Below are 13,558 nucleotides of genomic sequence, written 5' to 3' on the forward strand. Positions count from 1 at the left end.
ATTCATAGGGGATGCAAATAGGTTGCAGCAGGACTGGCCCCATCTGCGGAAAATCATCTCCGCAACCTTGTCTTTGAGGGACCACTTGTGCAGCCTCAGAATGGCTCTGCTCAGTTTGTCAGCGATCATGTTTGATTTCCCCGGGATGTGCGTTGCTATCAAAGCGCCCGGTGGATACAGCCCACTGCCAAATTCTCAGGGCCCCTCGACATAAGGGATAAGACTTGGTTCCCCCTTGTTTGTTGATATACCAGACTACAGACATATCGGTCTGGATTGTAATCATCCCCAAAGATAAGAGTTGTGGAAATACTGCAATGCCAAAAGTACCGCTCTCAACTCCAGGACATTGATGTGCAACTGTGACTCTGTCTCTGACCAGGTAACTTGGGCTGTCCTTCCCTGATAATGCCTCCCCACCCTATCAGAGAAGTGCCTGTGGTCACCGTGGCTGATGGCAGGGGAAGAACAAATGGGCGACCTACTGTTACATGATGGCTAGTCAACCACTGAAGATCCTTTCTGCATGAATCTGTAATCATTATCAAGAATGACATTGAAAGTTATTGGTAAGACCACTGGGTGAAGAGTAACCATTGAAGTACTCTCATGTGCATACGCCCCAGAGGAACTGTTATAAGCGTTGCAGCCATAGTACCTAGTACTTTCAACACTAGAGAGGCTGGCACTTTTTTTCTTGTCAGAATGTCTGATACCAGTTTTCGAAGAGTGACTATTCTGTCCAGTGGCAATTTTGCCATGGTGGTGGTGTCCAAGTCTGCTCCGATAAAGGAGATACATTGCGATGGTAACGCAGACTTGTCAAAATTTATAGTTATTCCTAACTGAGAGCACAGATTGAGTGTGTGATCCCTTGATAGTAGTTGTTACCTGGAGGTGGTGGTAAGGAGCAAGTCATCCAGATACGGAAACACTCTGAATCCTAGATGCCTCAGGTGAGCCTTAACCACTGCCATGCATTTGGTAAACACTCTGGGAGCTGTTGTGAGACCAAAGGGCAGTGTTCGGAACTGATGGTGACTGGCTACCAGCCGGAAATGCAAGTGATCTCTAGATGGTCTGGCCATTGTGATATGATAGCAAGCATCCTTGAGATCTATAGAGCACATCCAATCGCCCATTTCTAGGAATGGAAGAATCAATTGAAGCGTGACCATCTGGAACTACTACTTTACAAAGGCATTGAATCTGCTGAGGTCCAAGATGGTCCTCTAGTCCCCTGTTTTCTTAGGAACTAAAAAGAACCTGTAGTAGGTTCTGGATCGTATTTGGTCTGCTGGGATTGGCTGGATGACTTTTCCTGCAACCTTTGAATTTCTATGGCCGCTTGATCCCTAAGACTGGATGGAATGTCCAGGATTTTCCTTCGTAAGGGTGGGGGTTCTGAGAATGGAATGACAACCTCTGGTAACAATTCTTTGTACCCACGAATCTTTTGTCATTTCTAGCCAGGCGTCTGGATACAAAGACAAGCGACCCCTGACTGCCCCCAGAGTAGGACAGCTGGGCCTCCTTTCAGGAGTGCTGGTAGGGCTTGCCAAAGAACTGATCCCTGTCGCCCTGGTTTTGCGGACCCCATCTGCCACCTGGGCAGCATCTTCCATTATTACCACCTCCTCTGCCCCTGGAGGGGAGTTCACCATGTGTGTTCTGAAAAGCTCCTTGGGACTTCCAGAACCACATTATTCCTCCCTTTTGCCCTTTGGGGTATGGTTTAGTAGGGGGTGGAAAAACGGACTCCTACGGCAGATAGAGTCTTTCCATCTTGCTCACACCTAGTGAGGGTCTCTCCTCGACTTTGGGCCCGAAAAGGGACGAGCCATCAAATGGGGTATTAATGAAGGAAGACTTAAAGGCTTCCGCAAAGGAGCATAAGTGCATCCAGGAATGTCTCTGAAGAGCTATTGCTGAACCCGCTGCCTGACTCGAACCATCGGCTGCATAAGAAATGAGCCACATGGACGAGTTAACTATGGAATTAAGGGTATTAAGCTGGGCTGTCACCTTATCAGAGACACCTCCAGCTGTACTACCCTGCAGAGCATCTCCAAGCTCCTTTAGGACATCTCTTTGAAGATGGGTAAAATGTGTCAAATAGTTGAGCGATCACATAGCAAAAGTCGCAGAACTAAAGATGCATTTCCCATACCTGTCCATAGTCCTGGAATCTCTTAGGAGGATGGACAGTAGAAGAGGTTTCAGACATCTCTTTCTTGGTGGCCGCTGCCACCACCATGGCATCAATTGGCACTCCCTTGGTTTTTATAAAATGTTAACAGGATAGGGAATATATTGTTTTTAAACAACCAACAAAAACACGGCCAAGCAGGCCTAAGAGCAGTCACTCTTTAAAGATGAAAATTTTCACCGAATATAGCAAGGACAAAGCCTAAACACAAAACTAAGGCTAACTAGCCAAGAACATACTATTTAAGAGAAAGACTGCAAGAAATAACTGTCGAAAATTTAAGTAATGCAAGAAATACTGGCCCGAGCTTGCTCTCGACCTCCAATCTGTTGCAGCGGCAAACTAGATCTAGGGTGAGACAGAGCATCATGGGATAGGGACTTGGCCTCGAGCTACTCTAAAACCTTGAGCTTGTGAAAACGGCTGACTCGGAGCCAATGGATTGGCTCCAAACCCATGTGCAAGAATGAACGGCAAGATTGAACAACTTCACATTCAGTATTTTAAGGGATTGAGAAACCTCAGTGTTCTCCCACTGAAAACACGAACATTCTAGCAATAGTCTGAGAGAGACCCCCCAGGAGAATCAAACTGAGCTCCCCAGAGTCTAGATCACAAAACTGAGGAATAAACCCTGTATCCATCTCTGCATATTCCTGCTCAGATTCAGAATCTGAAATCTCTTCAAAGAGGAATCCCCCTTTCACCAGAAACTACTTTCAAGAAGGATAAATAGCCTGAATTAAACTGAGCCAGACTAAATAAAGTAATCCTATCCAAAATAAAACTGAGTAGATATATGCTCGTCTTTCAGCTTTTTTGACAGGAAAAATAGGGTCAACCATGTTGCTAATGGCAGTGACAGCTTCCCCAGACAGGGATACCATTCTGACAACTGGGAAAATGTCACAGTTCCCCCTCCCAGGACCAGCAAAATTAGTTCTCCCTTGCCTACTGAGGGGACCCCAACAACTGCAGAGGTCACGCCTAACCCCCAGTCATAGTTACGGAAGGTGCTACACCAGGGGGATCTACAGTAAAATAGGAGTGGTCTGAGGTATAACAAATGGTCACAGCAGACTCATCCATATAAGGCTGAAGAAAATTGCTAGCTGGCTGTGGATACAAAGGATGTTTTCTTACTCTTTTTGTGGCTGTGTGAATTGTACTTAGCAGAGCTTTATGGATAAGATGCACCTATAATGACTGAGACTGCTTATGTTAAGGGGATTACAGCACATCATTAGGGAGGTATGAAGACAAGAGAAGACGCAAGTGAGAACAGCTGCAGGAAAGGATACCATGAGGAGAAGACCAAAAATGTGAGCGCCTGTAAAGTAATAAAACGTCTTCGAGCCCACACTTGTCTGCCAAACAGTTTGGGTGTGTGGAAAGTGTCCTGAAACTTTAGAAGTTGGCCAGCTGTTGTATCTTTGGCAGGTTGTAACTTACAGCTTAGGTTAGTGCAGCACTGATCAATGCTTAGGTTAGTGCAGCACTGATCAATACCACCACTAGCCACACCTTTTTGTTTTGTGATGTGGCACTGTAAACCAAGTCTGGTCAGGCACTGCTACCAATCTTGGAATAAAAGGATCTACATTTAGGTCTTTATGTATACTTACAATACCAGCATTGGGACTAGTGTTGAAGCTTTTGGCCAGATCCAGGCCTACAGCTTTAGATTTTTCATAGTTACATTAAATGAAAATAGCTTGGAAAAACATTTGGTTGCAGGCTTATTGCAATACTTTGAGCTTATGAAAAATAAGCTCCATTGTTCTGGATATTAGGTTTTATAGTAAAAAGTCAAAGCTCCTAGGAGATAAGGTCACAGGAAAAACCCAGTATACACCTATACTGGGTCCAAAACAAAGAAACTTCACAATGTACAGGGTGTGATGCTCACTTCCTAAATGACGTTATGCACTTAGTTCACACAAAAATTGAACTGTAAAAAACTAGTATAAAATACTTGCTACAAAATAAAAAATAAAAAACAGTATGTAGTCCACAGTTTATTGAAATGCACAAACAAGCGATCCTAGTTGAGCATAATGAAAAGCAACAAAACAAAGTTATGCACTCACCATAACTTTCCGTGTTTGTTGTCCATAATCTCGCATTCTTTCTTGCTGGTTGAATTCGGAACAAAGCATCGGTTCCAACTCGGCCTTTTTACTAAAGCTCGAGAGCTTCCACTGGCATGAGTCTATACCATAATCCCATAATGCCTAGAGAAAGTAACCCAGATCTTGTTTGCAAACTAACAAAATAGAACTCGTACCCCAAACATAGTCTTGTTTTCCCACCTTTCTCGACTAGTTTAGACCAGTATACAGGCTTTGCTGTATTCTGGACTGTGGTGTAGTTCCTGTGTTGTCCATTGCCTTACTTGGATAGAAGGAAGTTTCTTTGCTCACCAGTGGGAGTGGGGAGCCTTGAGCAGCCTATCTGTCCCTGAAGGAGTGACCTCAGCACAAGAGCTAGTAGTAATTGGTCGTTTTGGACCATTTCCAGCTCTTTTGAAGTTCCCCGTTTAAAATCCGCCCCCAAGCGTTTTTTTTTTCTGGCTATACTACTCAAACAGCTCCTCGTGGTCCTGCAGAGTGGTGCTAGCAGCAGAGAACTGATAAAAGTGACTACTTTCCTGATCCAAGTATTTTTTTGCTGTTTTTACCTGAGACACCTTCCTTTTCTTACTTTGAACAAGTTTAAACTGCTTTATTACCTGTTTTTTGCATTGTACATTATCTGCACTTAAAGTTACATTTGGTCGAAAGTTTGTTGTTAAATTTAGCTGTTGAGGCTACCCACTAAAGTGAGCTAGCCTGTGTAAGTGATTTATTACTGTTTTTCCTGCATTTCTGTGTACTTTCTAACCTAAAAAACAAAAAATATCCTTGTCTTCCCACCTTTCTCGACTAGTTTAGACCAGTATACAGGCTTTGCTGTATTCTGGACTGTGGTGTAGTTCCTGTGTTGTCCATTGCCTTACTTGGATAGAAGGAAGTTTCTTTGCTCACCAGTGGGAGTGGGAAGCCTTGAGCAGCCTATCTGTCCCTGAAAGAGTGACCTCAGCACAAGAGCTTGTAGTAATTGGTCGTTTTGGACCATTTCCAGCTCTTTTGAAGTTCCCTGTTTAAAATCCGCGTTTGCGCGGCTTTGCGAGATTGTGCGCATAGCGCAGCGCCAGTTAAACAGGCTTAAACTATTCCTGGCTCCAAGTCTGCACTTCAATTTTTCCCTTAAGAAAGCTCTACTTTCAACAAAATCAGTCTATTAGCTTTATCATAAGCCTAGCACTTGCTCCTAAACCTTTCTTTTAAGTGAAGCACCCTTAAACTAATGCAAGCACTACATCCACCTATAACCCGTGCTATTACCCACTTCCCTTCAAAGTCCTCCCTCTGACCCAGTTACACATCACCCCCTTATACTATTCTGGCATGTCGAGTGGTATATTACTGACGTCCTCTCCAGTTCAGCTGGTTAATCTGGGAATCCTGAGACAATGTTACAATTGTCTCATGTACACAGACAACCCTCTCTTCCCAACAAACACATGTGAGAGATGCAACTATATAGCCAAACTGGAGGCTGAACTCTCTCAACACAGGACTAGCACGACCAGACAGGAGGAGAAGGTAACCACACACACAACAAACCCAGTCTCACATAAACCAACCACAACTGCAAACCAAACACATAACACAAAGACATACTCAGAGGCTCTAATAAAAAACTTACCGAAACAAGAGGCTCCCAAGGCAGACATCCAAGAAAACACCACCTCAAAACTCTGCACATGCAACACATAGTACACAAAGTCAGTGTGCCAAACAATCACAGCCCTTAAGGCGAAACACCATGCCTGATACACTAGTAATAGGTGACACTATAGTCAGACACACTGACGTCCTGCTTACCAGGCTGAACAAAGAGAGGGTAACGGTGAGCTGCCTGTCAGGAGCTAGGATCCGCCACATAACGCAAGCACTCAGGTCACTCCAAAGCAAGTACAAATATGACTCCGTCATTGTCCATGCCGGCGTGAATGACCAGAGACATACCTCTCCTTGGACTACATGAAAAGAGACAGAGGAGCTCTCGGATTATGTAGCCCAGGCCGGTATGACCCTGACCCTGAGCAGCATCTTGCCCTCACCAAGAATGATGCCACAATACAAAGACAAGATGATCAGCTTTAATAATTGGCTCAATTACTGGTGTCATTCTAGGGGGATCCAATGTCTGTCTGCTTGGGATGACATGCTGGACAAGCCACGCTGCTTCGCAAGGGACGGCTTGCACCTGTCACCACTGGGCTTCCGGATATTGGCTAAGGCTCTTGCCGCCCCCATAGTGCCTTTTTTAGGCAAGGCTCAAAAGACAAACCCACCACCTTAGAAAACAATAAAGGAAAAAACTAAGGGTAATGCTGCTCAATGCCAGAAGTCTAAATCTCAAGATGCAGGCTCTCGAAGCACTCCTCAGTATGGAGAGCATCGATGTCTGTGCAGTAACTGAAACCTGGTTCAAGGCTCCTGAGAGCACCCCAGCCCTACCAGGTTATACCTCGTATCATGCATTTCGGCCCCAAAACCTGGGCCGAACCACAAAAGGAGGGGGAGTGTCCATATTCATTAAAGACACCCACACCTCCAGGTTAGTGGCAACGCACGAAGCATCGGAGATCATCTATGTGCAACTAACCGTAGGCAAAACTGCTATACAACTTGTAGCATGCTACAGACCACCCTCGCAATCTCAGGAACTCCATTCAGCCTTCCTGAAGACACTGGATGATATGAATGTCTCACCAAATACCATCATATTGGGAGACTTCAACTACCCAAACATAGACTGGGTGCATTACTCAAGCCCCAACACCCTAGCCCAAAGGTTCCTGGAATTCATCAACTCAAATGTGATGGAACAACTAGTCACCTCCCCCACAAGGGGAAATAATATACTTGACCTGATCATCACAAACATGGGGACAAAATGCTCAACACCGGAAGTATACCCCTCACTAGTGAGATCAGACCTTAAACTAATAACCCTAGATATTCATATCCCACCCCCACCACAAAAGACGACAGTGAGAAACTTCTCAAAAGCCGACTTTACACTCCTTAGGACTGAAATGGTATCCTTCAAGCCCCCTGGGCCAGTGGACACCACATCCCACACTGCTGAATCCTTCACAAATGCTTTCTACGGGCATCTCCAAGAATGCATGGATCATGCCATCCCAAATAAAACCAAGACCCTTTCCACCAAAGGCAGGCATCCTATCTGGTGGACCCTAGCCATAAACAAACTTTATAACAAGAAAAGGAAGCTACTGCAAGACAGAGCAAAATCCCATAAAGGGAAGGCATCCCCGATCAGCACTAGCAAAAAACTACGTTCGCTAATAAAATCATCAAAGGCCAACTTCGAGAGAAAAATCGTTAAGGACACTAAAGATAATCACAAGGCCTTCTTCAGTTATGTTAGAAACCCTCAGATATGTGCAGAGTTAGCTCATAATGGCAAAAAATACACTGAATCCACGGATATTGCCAACATACTGGCAGACAGGTTCAGTGCAAATTTCTCCCCTCTCTCTCCCCCAAAAGATGAAATAAATATCTCAGATGAATGCAACCTCCCTGAAATCTCAGATGTCCAGGTGAGAGCTGCCCTCAGCAAAGCTAAAAATACAGCATCCATGGGACCTGACGGTGTCCCGGGTTGCGTGCTACGTGAACTCCTAGAGGAGCTAAACCCGCACATAAGAACGCTGTTTAATCTTAGCCTTGCTACAGGATACGTCCCTGAACACTGGCGTACAGCTACAGTGGTCCCACTCCACAAAGGTGGCACCTCTACAGACCCTGGAAACTACCGCCCCATAAGCTTGACCAGCCTGGTCTGCAAAGCTATGGAAAGGATCATTATGGAACTCATAAACAAAGACATCAGGGACCTACAGACAATTGACCCTACCCAGTTCGGCTTTGTAAAGGCAGATCCTGTCTTTTAAACCTGGTGGACTTTTTTGAAACAGTCACTAGAGCCATCGATGAAGGCAAAGCAGTTCATACAGCCTACCTGGATCTGGCAAAAGCCTTCGACACAATACCCCACTCAGGCATCATAGACAAGCTCAACAGCTTAAATGTAAACCTGTTTGTCACAAGATGGGTTGCAAACTGGCTAAAGGACAGAACCCACAAAGTCAGAATAGCTGGAGCTATGTCAGACTCTAAGCCAGTCACAAGTTGAGTCCCACAGGGCTCTGTCTTGGGACCCCTCTTGTTCGGCATTTATTTCTCAGATGTGCAGGCAAACATAGGGGGGTTGTGGCTGACAAAGTTCGCAGACGACTGCAAACTAGGCACCATAGTCGACACACCAGCTGACACATGCATCCTCCAGAAGGGCCTCACAGAAACAGACGACTGGTGCCAGAGTCATGGCCTTAAACTAAATGCCAAAAAATGTATAGTCACCACCTTTGGAAAAAACAAAGTACCCACAAATTACCACATAGGTGGTAATCCATTAAGTATGGAAAAAGTAATCAGAGACCTGGGGACCCAAGTTGACAGTGACCTCTCATTTGACACCCACGTCACCAAAGTGGTTAGAAAGACCTTCTACCTTGCCCACCTTATGAAGGGATTCACATCCAGATCAAAGGATGTCATTGTACCTTTATATTCCTCCCTTATCAGGCCTATGATCAAGTACAATGCCCCATTTGGTATGTACCTCACCCGGCACCTGCAGCAGCTGGGGAGACCCAAAAGTACCTTACCAAGAGGATCAAGGCTCTCCAGCATATGTCATATGCTGCCAGACTGAAAAAGCTCCAGCTCTATTCAGTAGCATACCGCCTGCTCAGAAGTGATCTGTGCCTTACGTACAAGGCCATGTCCAATTCAGAATTAATGGACATGCTCCACCTCAAAAAATCCAAATCCATCAGAGCCACGAGAGCTAAAGATCTAAACCTCAGCATAAATATGAATAGGACATGCTGGAGGGACAGATTCATAACCCAGAGGGTTCCCACACTCTGGAACAGGATACCCGTCCATGTTAGGCAGAGCCCCTCACTGACTCTATTCAAGAGAAATCTGGACGAATGGATGGGTGATCGTAGGTTTACCCCGGGGGTCATCTCTGTGTCATTGCTAGATAGAGGCACAGTAAACTAAATTTAATTTAAATTGTACACTTTTGTATCATTACATGGGGTGGCGAAAGCCACACACACTTTGGCTAGGCTTATAAATGCCCTAGGGCAGATAGCCTAGTACTATACTATGAAACTAATCATCCTTAGCCAAAGTCTTATGAGGTAAGAAGGAAACCAGAGTATATTTGTAACCAATCCAAAAATTCCTCTCGATCTTCCAGAAGGGAAGGTAGGGGGAAGGAGGGTGTGACACAAGAAAGAAGGTGAGATTATGGACAACAAACATGGAACATTATGGCGAGTACGTAACTTCATGTTATGTTGTCCTATCTCACCTTCATTTTTGCTGGTTGGGAAAGCATCCCCAGCACCTTTTCTTGTATGGCTCAAGGAAATAAGCTCTTCAGAACAGTGGAACCAAAGGAAACCCTGTTCTGGGAGGCAATGTCTACTTTATGAGTGATAAATGTATGAGGTTTGACCCATGTGGCTGTAGCACAGATTGAATCCATAGATAATCTTGCCTGAAAGGCGACCAAAGTTGAAATAACTCTCGAGTGTCTTCTGTCTATGCTGAGAATTACATGCATAGGAAATAGTGGCAGTTAGCCATTTCGATAAGGTAACTTTTGAAACTGGTGCACCTTTCTTGTCTGAGGAGATAAAATTGATCAGATTTTCTAAACTCTTTGGTCCTATGCAAGTAGAAACACAGTTGTCTGTATACATCTAACTGGTGAAGCTTATATTCTGCCTTCTTGCCATAATTTGGTAAAATGACTGGCAGGTCAATGGACTGATTCAGACTGGTCTCTGAACGTACTTTGGTAAGATAGGAAGGATTAGTTCTGAGAGAGGCTCTATCTTTATGAAAAACTAAATAGGAAGGGCATGTGGACAGCGTGCAACTGAAACCCTCCTAGCCGAAGTAATAGCTGTTGAAAAGCCTGTTTTCCAGTTAAGATTTTAATTGACAGGAGGAAGCTGGTTCGTATGGAGGGACAGTCAGAGTAGTCAGCACTAAATTGAGGTCCCAAGAAGGCGATGGTTCTTTTATTGGAGGCCTTACTAAGAATGTACCTCTCAAGAATCATTATCTTCTTTCGGCTATTCCCGTTAGGGGTCGCCACAACGAATCACCTGTTTCCATTTCTTCCTGTCCTCTGCATCTTGCTCTGTCACACCAACCACCTGCATGTCCTCTCTCACCACATCCATAAACCTTATCTTAGGCCTTCCTCTTTTCCTGTTACCTGGTAGCTTCATCCTTAGCATCTTTTTTCCAATATACTCAGCATCCCTCCTCAGCACATGTCCAAACCAATGTAATCTTGCCTCTCCGGCTTTGTCTTCCAACCTGGGTTGACCCTCTAATATACTTATTCCTAATCCTGTCCACCTCGTCACACCCAATGCAAATCTTATCTTTAACTCTGCCACATCCAGCTCAAACTCCTCTCAAAAATGCTTTGGATAATCGGAGACATTATTTTTGATTCCATATCTCCTATGTGATATTTGGATATGGCGGCTAATTGTACCCGTACAGTAGCTGCAACTGCACCTTCATTGAAAATCTCTGCTAAGAAATCTAAAATTGTAGTCACTGGGGTGGTAAAGTGATCTATATTATTCTTGAAAGCCCAACAAGGAAACTTTTTCCATTTGCTAGCATAGAGCTTCCTAGTTGCAGTCTTATGGGATGAGACCAAAATGTGACGCACTGCAGGGGATATGTCCAGACGCCTGGCTAAGACTGGAAGTGGAGCAGCCAAGCTGTCAACTTGGATGATTGAATAGAGGGATGAAGCATTCCTGACTGATGGGTCAGATCATCTGGTACCAGGTCCAGAATCCAAGGCTCCTCCTGGAGATGGGTCCATAGAAAGGGGAACCAGATTTGACTAGGCAGTATGGAGCAATGAGAATTCACCTGTAACTCAACGATTTGGCTTTCTGTATTACTCTGGGGATTAGTGGAAACAGGGAAAAAGCATAAAGAAGTCCCTGGGGCCAATCATGAACAAGTGCATCCCTTGGTGACTCCCCCGGAAGGGGATTAGGGCAAGGTATCTGCTGCATTTGGTGCTCATGGACGTGGCAAAGAAGTTACAGCAAGGCTGGCCCCACTTGCGAAAAATTTGGTTTGCAATTTCCTGTTTCAGGGATCACTCATGAGGCATCAGAATTGCTCTGCTTAATTTGTCTGCTATTATGCTAGATTTCCCTGGAATATGTGTTGCAATCAGAAAACATTAAGATATTGCCCATTGCAAAACTCTGAGCCTCTGGACAGAGGGGGCAGGATCTGGTTCCACCTTGTTTGTTGATGTACCACACTACTGATGTTGTCCGTCTGTATTGCAGTCATACCTGGTGGAAGAGAGCTCTGGAATGTCTAACACCTGAAGCACCGCTCTCATCTCTGACATTGATGTGCAAATTGTACTTGTGTTCCTGCCAAGTACCTTGGACAGTCTGTCCCAAATAATGCCCCCCCCACCCTATCTGGGAAGTGTCCGTGGTCACTGTAGCTACAGGATGAGGAAGCACAAAAGGCCTGCCTATTGTTACCTGTGTGGACTGAATCCACCATAGTAGGTTCTTCTTGCAGGTGTCTAATAAGAATCTTGTGTGACATGGGTAACTACTGCATGGACCACTGAGAAAAAAAAGCAGCCACTGCAGTACTCTCGTGTGAAGACACGCCAATGGAACTAATGTTATTGCGGCTGCCATTGAGCCCAGGGCTTTGAGGACAAATTTTGCCTGTACTTTCCTCCTCAAGATTAAGATTGATACTCGATGGTGCAGCGTTCGTACCCTTTCATGAGGCAGCCAGCTTTGCTACCATGTCTGTGTTTAAATCTGCTCCTATGAAGGTAATATGCTGTGAAGGCAACAAGGCAGATTTTTCAAAATTTACAGTAATGCCTAGCTCGGATCATAGGTGGATGGTAGTGTCCCTTGCCTTGGTCAGTAGAAGCTCAATGGTGGCAGTGAGGAGCAATCCAAGTATGGAAACACCCAGAATCCTAGCTGTCTTAGGTTAGCCGTGACTACCGCTATGCATTTGGTAAACATTCTGGGGGCTGTAGCGAGTCCAAAGGGCAGAGGTCTGAATTGGTAGCAACTGTCTCCTAGCTAGAAGCGTAGATATCTCCTGGATCACCTGTCCATCTTTATATGGTAGTATGCAGCCTGGGGATCTATGGAGCACGTCCAATTGTCTTTTCCCAGAAAAGGGAGTATAGACTGCAGTGTCACCATCTGAAACTGTTTTCTTGGCAGACTTGTTTAGTCTGCTGAGATCCAAAATGGGTCTCCAGTCCTGTCTTCTTTGGAACTAAAGAACCTTAAGTAAGTTCTGGATCCGATTTGGTCTGCAGGGACTTCTTAGATGACTTTTCTAGCAACCTTTGAATCACTAGGATTGCTCAATCCCTTTGACAGGGTGGAATGTCTGGGATTCATCTTGATAGTGGGGGAGGAGTAGAGAAGGGTATGTTGCATCTCCTGGATATAATAGACTGTACCTATTTGCCTTGAGTGATGTTTAGCCAGGCTTTTCGGTACAGTGATAGTCTGTCCCCAACTGCCTTCAGAAGTGGGCAGGCGGGACTCCTTTCAGGAGCACTGGAAGGGCCTGCCAGAGAAGGTGTCTGCTGCCCTGATTTTGCAGTTCCCCCTCTGCCATGAGGATGGCGTCTTCCATTGTTGCTTCCCCTGGGGGAAAATTCACCATGTGTATCCGGCAAAGTTCTTTGGGATTTACGGAACCACATCTTCCCGCCCTTCTGATCTTTGGGGTAAGGCTAATAGGGAGGGAAAAATGTACTCCCACAGCAGAGTTTTGTCTTCTTGTTCACACTTGGTCAGAGCTTTTGCTTTTGGCACCAATAAGGATGAGCCGTCAAAAGGGGCATTTATAAAGGAAGACAAAGGGTTCAGCAAACTCGCAAAGGTGCAGCCACGAATGCCTCCAGAGAGCTATTTCTGTGCTTGCTGCCCTACTTGCTCCATCAGCTGCATAAGAGATGAGCCGCATGGAGGAGTTGCTTACGGAACCTATGGTAGCAAGCTGAGAGGAGACCTTATCGGACACCCCAGCAGCTGTAGAACCTTGGAGGGAATCTCCCAGCTCCTTCAGGAGA

The sequence above is a fragment of the Protopterus annectens genome, chromosome 4.part0, assembly GCF_019279795.1.
Source record: "Protopterus annectens isolate FY-2018-M chromosome 4.part0, PAN1.0, whole genome shotgun sequence".
Taxonomy (NCBI): Eukaryota; Metazoa; Chordata; order Ceratodontiformes; family Protopteridae; genus Protopterus; species Protopterus annectens.